The 11,525-nt window shown below is 32.3% G+C and overlaps 2 long non-coding RNA genes across 2 annotated transcripts; one reads left to right on the top strand and one right to left on the bottom strand.

Annotated features, from left to right (window-relative positions):
* Positions 1–4,171: 4,171 nt before the first annotated feature.
* LOC128233760 (uncharacterized) lies at positions 4,172–7,062 on the top strand. The gene is made up of 4 exons (XR_008260771.1): positions 4,172–4,383; positions 4,826–5,032; positions 5,820–5,953; positions 6,306–7,062. It is a non-coding gene; the product is annotated as an uncharacterized LOC128233760 (long non-coding RNA).
* Positions 7,063–8,387: 1,325 nt separating this feature from the next.
* Positions 8,388–10,557, bottom strand: LOC128233763 (uncharacterized). The gene is made up of 3 exons (XR_008260774.1): positions 10,437–10,557; positions 9,313–9,422; positions 8,388–8,434 (listed from the first exon to the last, which is right to left on the bottom strand). It is a non-coding gene; the product is annotated as an uncharacterized LOC128233763 (long non-coding RNA).
* Positions 10,558–11,525: the final 968 nt, after the last annotated feature.

The following is an 11,525-nucleotide window of genomic DNA, read 5'->3' as shown; positions in this document are numbered from 1 at the left end:
GCATTTTTAATGGAATTGTCAAGATCGTTCCACATCCTCAATGCGGATAGAAGTACAGACTGTGTATAAATTTGAGTTCTTTTAAGTAATGTTTGAAAGTTTTCAGAGTTTCATAAATAGTATGTGTTGTTACTAAAAGCTTGCACACTTGCAGGAAATATTTGTTTGAGATAAGGTGGTAACATGTTGTGTTTGTATTTATATACTAATGCCAGCTTTTGAATTGCTCTTCTATCCGTAAGGGACACCCTGCCAATTTCTTTTAGTAGATTGTTTATTGATACGGATCGTGTAAGACCGGTAACTACGCGAGCAGCCTCATATTGAAATTTGTCTAGTGTATCTTTTTCATCCCATAGAAGTGATCCGTATTCTAGATACGGACGAAGTATATGTGGTTAAGTGTTTTTTTCTGTTTAGTTTGAATTTCATCATTTTCATTGTTCCAGGAATTGTTGACGCTGTTGTGATGATATAAGTGATATGTTGGTGCTAAGACCCATCGTTACTGAGTGTTAAGCCGAGATGCTTGTGGTGATCAACAAACTGAACAACGGTGTTATCGAAAAGAAGTTTTGGACTATTTCTTTGACAATATTTCAGAAACATAGCTTCTGTTTTAGCGGGATTAAAGTTAACCAACTATTGTTTAGACCAAACTAAGATTGAATTTAGATCGTGGTTTATTGTGTCTTCTATCATATTTATGTCACGGGGGGCAACAGTTAAAGAACTGTCGTCTGCGAAAAGACGAGTTATGCTTAGTAGAGAATCTGCTTGGGTATTTACATAGATAAGAAAGAGTAGAGGCCCTAACACGGATCCTTGAGGGACACCACCTCCTAATACTCTTGATTCTGAAAAGGATGATGTTTCGACGACCTTTTGTATTCGGCCTTTTAAGTAATCAGTTTACTAATCCAATAAATTTCCATTTATACTGTATTGCTTTAGTTTGAAAATGAGATCTTTTTGCCACACTCTGTCAAAGGCCTTGGATATGTCGCAAAATACAATACATGTGGATTCTTTGTCATCAAACGCTTTACAAATTTGGTTATAAATGTCAACTAGCTGATGTTGTGTTGAATGACCTGGTAAAAAGCCAAATTGCTTTTAAAATATAATGGCATTACCATTAAGATGGTTATAAATATTTCTAAACATAATTCTTTCCATGACTTTACCAAACAGCTTATTAAGGAGATTGGTCTATAGTTAGAAGGTTCGTCCGGTGCACCGTTTTTAAAAAAGTGGCATTACATTAGCAGTTTTCCAATACTCGGGATATTTTCTTTCTATCAAAGACTTGTTAAATAATAAACACAGGGGAAGGCATAGCGTTTTTGAAGTAGCTTTCATCATTTTTGGACTAATTCCGTCTGGGCCTATAGCTTTGTTAACATTAGGCATTCTGTTCTGTAATTACGATAATCATGATAGTGATTTATAAGTCAACAAGGGGAGAGTAACATTTGAATCGTCAACGTTAGATATTGACACAAAGAAATCATTAAGCGAATTTGCCTTTTCTTCATTAGTAGTAGCAACATTACCATTCGTTGTTTTCAAAGGAGGAATGACATCAGTTTGTTGCGAGTTATTTTTAACTAAATGTTTTACAGTTTTCCAATACTGCTTAGGATCTCTTGTGCTTAAGTCATTTAAAGATGTTTCAAGGCTACAGTAAAACGTTTGGTTAGCATATTTTTCATATTATTAACTTTGTTCCTTAAGTGCTAATACGTAAGCCAATCAGATTGTATACCCGAATGTATTTCCTTTTGTTTATGTCTATCACGTTGGCGACTTGTACGCCGAATATATGTGTTGTACCATGGTTTATCGTTTCGAATGGTATACATTTTGTACAAAGTTTGATAAGTTTATGTGAAAAAATTAAACACGAGTTTTCAATATTCTCGTTGTTAATAAATGACCAATCCGTTGTTCTGATTATTTCATTCAATTTATCGACATCCGATCTATTATACCTCCATATTTTCCGCTTGTAAGGCAATGAGTTTGGAACTGTGATTTTAGTAAATATGTAAGAGCCACAATGGTCACTTACGTCTGAATTTGTTTGATAGACACCTGAACCAAGAAGTGATATATTGTTTGTAATGCCGATTGGATCGATTAATGTTTGAATACGTGCGTTGATTCTGGTCGGTTCTTAAATGCAGTTTGTCATGTTATTTAACGATAAAACATCTCGAAATTTGTGATTGTTTATGATTAATTAATCTTCATTAATGTCTCCAACTATGATCATTTTATCTTTATATTCTAATGCCTTTTCTAAACAGACATGTCCCAGAAATCTATTGTATAATGAGGTGGCCTATAGATAGTGCAAAGTAAATAGAAAGTGCGGTGCAACATAAACTAGGAAGCCAATTGAATGGTTGGTAAAGTCTTTTCTTAACATATAGGTATGACCTTCTATTTTTAAAAAGTCGTCTGAGATATTATTATCTAACTTTATCTCTGTAAAGCATAAAACATCGTGATCTAAGAAATTGTCCTTAATATATTCTAATTTCTAATGCCTCTAATATTTTGGTGTAAAATGGAAAGACACCAATCTTTCTCTTTTTGTGGACCAGGATTAGTCACCCGAACGAACAAGTAGTATACGACATGTTAATAAATACATCAGATCGAGTGGTGTGAATAAATCCGTTAGTAATACTGATCTATTGTGAGGGTGTGAATTCAATGAACTGTGATATTGATCAATGATCAGTATTATTGCGAGTTTCAAAAGTACATTTCTTCCATGGGCCAATTCGAACTTGACCATGTAGGACATTTTATGTAACAGTATCAAAGAAAATGCAAGGTCAATGCATTGTGGAATTGGATTAAATGAAATAGTAAATTTGAAAGACTTCTGCTGCCTACAGCTTTTATACAACCCCACTGCTGCCCGCCACGCCATTAGCTCATTATCTATTAGGCAACACAATAATCATCAGAAGTGTGACGAACTGTAATGGGGTACACATGTAAAGTGGACCAAGCGACAATCAGATTAAAAACATAAAAAGAAAGAAGTAAGATATGACAATGAAAAAGGAGTGTACACATAAGTTATACATTTCAATAAGAGCTATCAAGAATATAAAAAAAAAATGAAACACAAGGCAAGAAACTACATGATTAACACGATAAACAGACAAAAAGGTTGTGGGTTTAAACTGTGTAATACAATAATTCAGTGGCATAAAACAAATATGAAAAAGTATTATGTTTATACATATTATAGAAATTTGGTTATACAATAGAGAAATTTGATCTTATGGCAAAAGCGCGCGTGCTGTATGCCGAGTGAAAATACTGTCGGGTGGAGTTGAGGCTTAACATATCGATTAGATTAACGCTTAACAATAATTGTTTTCTTCAAAAGTATTTGCATGTAAATGCATCAAACCAAATTACTGCAAAGTAAAGCGTGTGACGCCCAGAATAACTTCAAATTCAGTAATTTAAAAATATCGACACAAGAAGGTTGGCAAAACAGTGCCCGTTAATACCTATTGTAATCGCACCCCGACAGTATTATAGCTAGATGATATTACGAGCTTTACGTGGAAGTTAAATATAATTTGACAGATTCGACTCGTTATAAGGTATACATATATTTAAGAAAAAAACATGTATTAAAAAGCACAAAACTGTTTTAACTGTTAAAGAAGTTGGATATATTGCAGTGGATATTATAAGGAATTACTTGGTGACCGAAAAAAATGTTATTTATTTCATTTTGTAAAAAAAAAAACTAAAACGAATGTGAAAAAGTGATGAGAGTAATTTAGATCTGCATATCCATTTAGAAATTCAAATGATTTTCAGATCGGATTATATATCGCAAGGTTAATAAAAATGCACACAGGCGCTGGATTATCTCATGTTCAGGTAAGAGTTTAACTTAAATGTACGGTTTATATTAGGTTTACAAGAAAATGTGAGTCCAAACATATAGTTGCAGAAAAAAATGCCCGAAATATAAACATCTGGGCCCCGTTTTACTAACAGTTCGTAAGTTGTGCGTAAGTTTTTACGTACATTTTCAACTTACGTAAATAATACGAATTGCGTACGTGCGTTTTACTAAAATTTCGTAAGTGTAAATATTTGCATAGGAATAAATAATGCGTAACTCTCCGATTGGAGGTAGAAATCTCTCTTGGCGCGCACCTGTCAAAAAGATAAACAATGGCGACGCCGCAAAAGTTTAAAAGGAAAGAGAATTGGTCCAGAGCAGAGCATGAAATGCTGAGGTATTCATTCCTTGATGAAAGCCATGCCATTGAAAGCAAGTCCAACCATTACTCATGTCGATGAAGAAAAATCGTGGAAGAGGAATGAAAAGAGGTGGGGTATTTTTTTTAAATATTGTTTTGGAACTTTGACTATGACGGATGACGACAATCAGCTACTATGTTACAGTTTTATACTGATTTTTTTATATAAGTATAGTTGTTTTATTCAAATATTGTAACGATTTGTTTCACAAAGGTATCCATATATGTTAATTTGTAAGTTACACATGTATTTGTATAGCTAAAGTCACTTCAGCGAACACGTTATATATTACATTTTTGGACGTGTGTTGTAAACATCAAACAAATAAATATCAACATTAAAGTTATGGAAGCCAGAACTAGTATTTTAAGTGTCAGCCGTCGGGCACACACTCTTTCTTTCACAATTTATTGTTAGTATGTTTTGATCATAGCACCCGCCCGTCCCTGATATCCTCTAGTCTAAGAAGCTTTAGTAATAAAATTTAAAGAAAAAAATATTTGACTTTCAGACTGAATGCCCAGGGTGTCTGCATTAGAACTCTTGATGAGTTTAATAAGAAATTAACCAACATCAAGATGGACGTGAAGAGGAGGCGTCAGATGGCAGCGCTGACAGGTGGTGTGACTCCGTATCTGTTCTGATACATAGAAGGGCCACTTCTGGCCTATATATCTACGGGGTGACTCCTCCAAAGTTCAATGAGCAGGAGGAGAAGGTAAATTATTACTTATTTGCAACTTATCTTTCATCTTTAATTATTTCAGGAATCTTACAATTATAGTTAAAATCACGTTAAAGTTATTGTTTTGTTAATACATATTTAAAGCTGCGCTCTCACAGATTGAGCGTTTTGACAACTTTTCTATTTTATTGTCTTGAAACGAGCCAATTTTTGCGAAAATCCTTATAAACCAGTTATATAAGACAGCTGACAAAATATTAGATCTCAGATTTTAATAAATAAGTTCCAAAATTGATGTTTTATGCATTTTTCATTAACTGTTACTAACGGTCTAAGCCATAAAATATTAATTTTCGGAAAAATGAAAATCTACGATCTGATTTTTTTGTCAGCAATCTTCTATCATTGGTTTACATATATCTATGCAAAACATTGCCCTTTCCAAGACAAAAAATAAAAAAAAGTTGCAAAAATGGTAAATCTGTGATAGTGCAGCTTTAAAATTCCATTACAAGATGCTTTTTTGGAAATTTGGTAAAATTGTTTTACAGATGATTCAGCTGATTGGTGATTAAGCCATAGTTTTTTTTTCTGGGGTTGACACCTTTACTTAAAATAGTAAGATTTCTTACCTGCCTCAAATGAATATCATGGATGTATCGGTCAATATTTTTTTAATAAAGGTGTTATTAAATTTGAATAAAAATGAGCATATAATGATGTTATTCTAAAAGAATTGGTGATTCTCAGGTCATTTATATGTATATTTTTTATTTTAAATAACACTTATGTATTTATATGTGAATATATTTTACTGCAGAAACAAGTCCATCATCTTTGGTGCTGCACCATACTGCCAAAACAGCTACATGTTCATCGTTTGCAGTTATGTCAATTTACCTCCAACATAGTGTTTCCTGCAATGTCCCAGGGGGCTGCCATGATTCCAAAAAGGTAGAACACAAAATATGACTAAGTAAACATACAAACTTGAGACAGACTGTGTTATGGCAGTGTCTTCATGCCAAAAGAGTCATGCAATGGATACAAAAGGTTAAACAGTTACTATCAAAACCCCAAAACTGTGAAAAATATATATTAAAATGAATCTTTAAGCCACACCAAAGTGGTCACTGGAGCAAGTACTCAGATTTTTGTACATGCTATTAAGATATTTATGCATAAAATTATAGGTCAGACAGTACCTTTCTGTCTAAATATTTTTACATTTGAAATTCTTTTTTTAAAGACTAAGTAAGACTTTGAAAAAAGTACTTATATAAATGGGTGTATTTTTATATTTCAGTACAACACCAACTGCAGCAAAAGTGACAAGAGTTTCCAAGATTCCATCTACAAGCAACTTGAAAAGACTTCTTAAATGCCAGAGTGAGCTCTATGAGCAAATATTACATCAACAAAAACTGACAATTGACTGTCTCCTTTATTACAATTTATTTCATGAATGATAACTTAAATAAAATGTGACTCAGCAACTGTTTTAAATCAACAAACATTCTAACATAAACCTTTGAAGTCTTATAGTAGAATCATATACCTGGAAGTCTTTGATTATTTTATCTACTTAAAAAACTCACAATCCACTTAAATATTGCTGACACTTGAAGCTTTGCATATTTTATTCACTATTGCATTTAATAAATCTTTATTTACCTGTCAACCTATTCATATTCAAGTAATCTAATATTTAAATACATATGGAAAAGCACTTTCATTTAAAGTGACATCTATCAAACATTGTAATCACAAAAAAGGGGCTCATAATCATACATTTTATGATATGGTATTTTTTTACCAATAGCTGAATGTGTAAATTGGTTATTGTTTAGAGAGATAATATGTCAATTTATTTGTTTTGTAAATGTGTTTTTAAATTGTTATTTATACTGTCAACACTATTTTAACATATTTATGATTGTCAGCCTTCATGTACTGTTTTGTTCATTGTTATAATCATCTTCTCCATAAGTAATGTCAGTGATTATCAAAATGATACCGCATCAAATTCATGTATAATCATTTTTAAAGGGACTTGTTCATGTTTTATATGGTTAGACATTTATTTTTTTATTTCCTATGAAATGTGAACAAAATGCTTGTAGCAATGATAAAACACTACAAAAGTTTAAATAAGCTCAGAAAATATGGCATAAAATGCTTTATTTTGCCAAAGTCAGGCTATTTAAAATTAAATCATTTTAGGCTTAGATTTACTATTAAAATGTTGTTCATATGATTATAGCAGTTGCTTTTTGGTCTTTCTTCATAAAAGTTGGTAAAATAATTCAATTTCAACAATTTGAAAATAAATAATCTATTAACAGTCCCTTTCTGATAATGATTGCTACTATTGTGTTGTTGTTTTTCAAGTTAAACTTGAAGTAAAATGTCAATTTTAAATTCACACAAATAAAGTTTTCACTTATTTCACAGATAGATATGTTTTACCTTTGTCTTTTCACTTTGTTGAAATAATAATAATGATACATCTATGGAATTCAAATATTAGCACAAACACTTCATGTTATTGAGATATTGAGATGCACACTTTCTATTTTGTATTGAATAATTAATAAAATCCCTAGAATGACATTTTATTCCTCTTGATTGCTTTTACTTCAATACATACTGCAAAAATGGTGCCACCAACAATGCAAAAAAAACTAAGTGCAATAACTACCCTTGACAGTATTATGAGTTTTTGTTGTTTACCATTATACAGAGGAACATGACCTGCCTACAAACTATGAGATCTTGGATTCAATCCAAAACTACTTTTGTGAATTTCCACATCAACACTCAGTAATGTTGATTTGGGAAACAAGACAGTTTATAAAACAAACATATACCCTATGTCCATAAGTATTTTACTGTATATAAACATATCAAATTAATACATTCACAAGTGGGCAAGAAATCAGAACAAAAATCACATTACATAAATACTGTAAGAGAAACATCATTCAACAGATTACAAAATCAAAGTATTTTTTAAGTTAACAATGTTTAAAAAATAACCTCAAATGTCTATTCATTACAATTTAAATGGTTGAAATTGTTCAAAATAACTATAAAAGAAAAAATAACAGTTTTTAATAACCAAAAGTTCATTAAAAATGGAATGGTAAGCATTTTGACACTTGTGAAGACAAAAATAACAATAAATGTTTAAATAACAATAAATGTTTTGGATGACTAACTAACACATCCAGGGTATTTATATTGAAATCTGGCAATGAGGGCTGCTCTTGCCCTCTGGTCATTGGGGTCAACTAGCCACAAGTGTGGTGGTGCATTTCCTGGTGCAACTTGAATCTGTCCATCAAACTGCACCCCTCCATCAATGTACAATAATGTTGTGCAGCAAACTTCTCTGGGGTGATCTGCAAAAATCCTCCTGTTTTATGAAGGCATCTGATTAAAAATAAATGATTTTGTTTAAATATAGAAAAAATGTTCATTGGAAAATAACATATAACAGATGAAGTGCCTTATGGCTTTCTATAATATGCTTCCAGGTGAGAAGACTTTTATCAAAGAAATATATTTTTATAGGATATTTTACTATTTGGATGTTTATAACACAATTCCACTACATTACATAAGAATTAAAACTATTGGTACAAAATTTCAAGTGAGCAGTAAAATTATAATATTCAACAGACTTGCTAACTAGCTTTCCATTATGATTAATTTACATTGAACAGGAATGGTTTATAAAAAAACCTGTTGAACATAGAAATAGCCTGCTTGACTATTCCACAAGTTTTAATGTAATTCATTGAAAGACTGTATGTCAACTTTTAACTGAAAAAGGTGATTTAATTCATTTCATGAATAAGAATGTTCCTAATTGTCTAAATTGGCTTTGCTTTTATAGGTATAAAATCTATTTAGTAAGCCTGTCATAAAGTTGAATACATTACTGAAAAAAGACACTGGAATGTGCACATTAACATTGTCATTGTTGCTCACAAAACAGTATCCACAACTTCAAAGTGGAACCCATCCAGGCTATTTATATTAACTTAAATTATTATTTTCTATGAAATATTTATGATTAACAATTACACTGCCCATGCTTAGAGCCTATTTTTTCTTGATGAGAAAGAACATAATTAGTAGGAAAATGTATATGAATTTTCAAGATCCAATATCACATATTGGAGTTAATTATATATATTTCAAATGTATGTTAAAAAAAAGTTTGATACATCTTTAAAATTTCATTTTCATGCAACACCAAATAAATTATTGAAATCATTAAATGATCAGCATGAAGTTTTACTTACTTGCCAAACAGATAGTATCATACACATACAGAGCTTCTGGAGACGCCATAAACAAGTCCACCCTCACTTTAGAATTCCCCTTTCGCCAACAACTGCGGTGTTATGAGGAGCTTCCGGTACAACAAAGAACAAAACAATTTAATATAATATAACACTTCTTTTTGAAACATACATATATAAAATGAAGGTAATATGTGGGTACCGGTAACATGTATATATCAAAATTTTGAACTAGACATACAGCACTGAAAAAACAACAAGTTTTATGCTTATCGATAGCTTACCCGATAACCACATTAAATTTTAGCCAAATGACATCATACTGAGAACTAAACTAAATGACATCGTTGCGTTTCCTTCCCGGCATTAAATGTGTGTATTAATGTATCATTGTATGCATTTTTAAAATAAAACGGTAGATTTTGAAATGAAAGGAGAATATGAGGTTGATTACAGAAGAGTTTGGAAGTAATCAAGGCAACAATGATTGTGTTGCAACAAAGTTTTTGGAAGAAAAGCGCAACAATAAGCGAAAACCCTACCTGAGTGACTCTATTTGTATCAATTACCGGTAAAATGATGTTTACCTAGATGTGCCATTGCGGCAAGAGCCAAGACTACAATATTTCCAGTACACAGCACATTTCAGTTTGTAGATTATAAGTTGCAAATAAATGAATGTCATGCAATATCACATATTGGGATTAAATGACACCCAAAAGAAATAAAGCACAAACACTATTACAAACAACTTTTTTTAAATCTCAGACACTCGTTTCCTTCATCCGGATAGAGAGAATATTCGGATAAAATGTTAAATTTCACATTACAGTACGTTGATAAAAACAATCCACAGTCTTTCAAAACACGTTTAAACCATGATTTAATAGCTACGATGTGCTCCTCCGATGCCTTTGTTTTCAAATCAGTTGGAAAAGCAAGTTATGTGAAAGTTTGTAAAACAACAGTTTCAAGCGTTGACACATCCAAGGTGAAGGTCAGATCTGAGAAAGGGAGGCTATCATGAAAGAACTTAATGCTATAGAAACGAGCTATAGAAATGAGCTATTGAAACGCTTACTGTACCATCAGATTTTATCTCATCAAATATAAACATTTTTTACCTTTGTCATCACTGGAGTGGCATGAATTCGCATGGTTTTTGGTTTAATGTCGTCTTCAATGAGGTCGTGCAAATCATTTATTGGCTGCCTGGATAATCTGTACTTTAGTTTTACCTCACTATCGTTCAAATTATTAACAAATCTACTCTATCGCGAAAATTACGGGGTTGTCGACGTCGGGGATCTCATCCGTCGGCCATATTTACGCTTTTCATATCAAACTTACGGATGCTTTTTTTTAACGTAGTTTTACGCAAAAACTTACGTGCATACGTACGTACGAACTATTTAGTAAAACGCAGTTACGCTAAAAAATTGTGCGTACGCAAAAACTTACGGAAATATTGGAGTTACGCTTACGTAAGTCCGTTAGTAAAACGGGGCCCAGACAGCTATCTTGATCATGGTGTTGGTATTAGTTTGCAGAGACTATTCCATCTCTCACGGACTGGATTGCCTCCATTTCACGAATATGTACTTTAAGCTGGTCGTTGCGGATGGACATGAGACCCCAAACTTTACCACCAATAACCCAAGTGTTAATGAGTTTGTTCTCCCATTTAAGTTGGCGGGCCTTGTATGATAGATGCTCGCGGAGTTTTGTAAGTGATTCCTGGATGAATATTCAGGCACTATTAAAGCTCCATTTTGGACTATTAAAACAATAGTATTAATTGTGGTTAATCTTATTTGGGAGTAAGAGTGCATCTTTAAACAGTGATGGACATTTTATAGTAATTTAGAGATTGAAATGTGATTTAGTGAATTTTATTTTTTATCTTTTTTAGTGAAATTGACACTTTTTTACTTTAGAGTAATTTTGTATTGAGGTCAAGATAAGTGTTGAAGTTGAAGATGATGATAAGAAATTACTGCAATTGTTTAAAGAGTTAAATGTGCCTCCTATCTAGAACAAAGAAGACGGCATTAGTTTCATGAAGCAATATGGGGAAACAGAGATGCATGACGAACACGATGTTGTTGAAGATAAGGTCCCAGTCATAATCAAATGCCAAATCCATGCTTCTAGAATTTAAATATTTCATGGTGACTCAGACAAAGGGTAAGTTTCGTACGATACCTGGGCGT

Source organism: Mya arenaria, chromosome 5 (assembly GCF_026914265.1).
Source record: "Mya arenaria isolate MELC-2E11 chromosome 5, ASM2691426v1".
Taxonomy (NCBI): Eukaryota; Metazoa; Mollusca; class Bivalvia; order Myida; family Myidae; genus Mya; species Mya arenaria.
This window is presented reverse-complemented; position numbering and strand designations above follow the sequence as displayed.